The sequence below is a fragment of the Odontomachus brunneus genome, unplaced genomic scaffold (assembly GCF_010583005.1).
Source record: "Odontomachus brunneus isolate Ranch 3 - 2012 unplaced genomic scaffold, Obru_v1 Obru_scaffold_032, whole genome shotgun sequence".
NCBI lineage: Eukaryota > Metazoa > Arthropoda > Insecta > Hymenoptera > Formicidae > Odontomachus > Odontomachus brunneus.
The window spans coordinates 948,133-948,480 of record NW_022639482.1 but is presented as its reverse complement, the minus strand read 5'-3'; positions in this window follow the sequence as shown (position 1 = coordinate 948,480).

Here is a 348-nt window from a genome sequence, read left to right as displayed (position 1 = left end):
AAATTCCGTTCTTTTATTAGACTCTTGGACTGGCCAAATTAAAACCTAATAAACTAATACCAAACTAAATTTGACAATATAGATAGAGGAAATAAAAATGTCAAAATTCTGACGATTCCAGCTGGAACTACTGGTTTAATTCAGCCACTGGACGTTTACGGTTTTAGATTATGGAAAAATTTTTTGAGACAATTTTCAGACATAGTAATTCTATATGGCTATGATGTCAACTTACACTTGAGAAACAATGTCCTTAAAATACAGTCCTTAATCCATAATCAATTTTCCTCTCCTAAATTTCGAAATTTGTTCAAATACGCTTGGTGGAAAAATGGGTATATTGCAGAA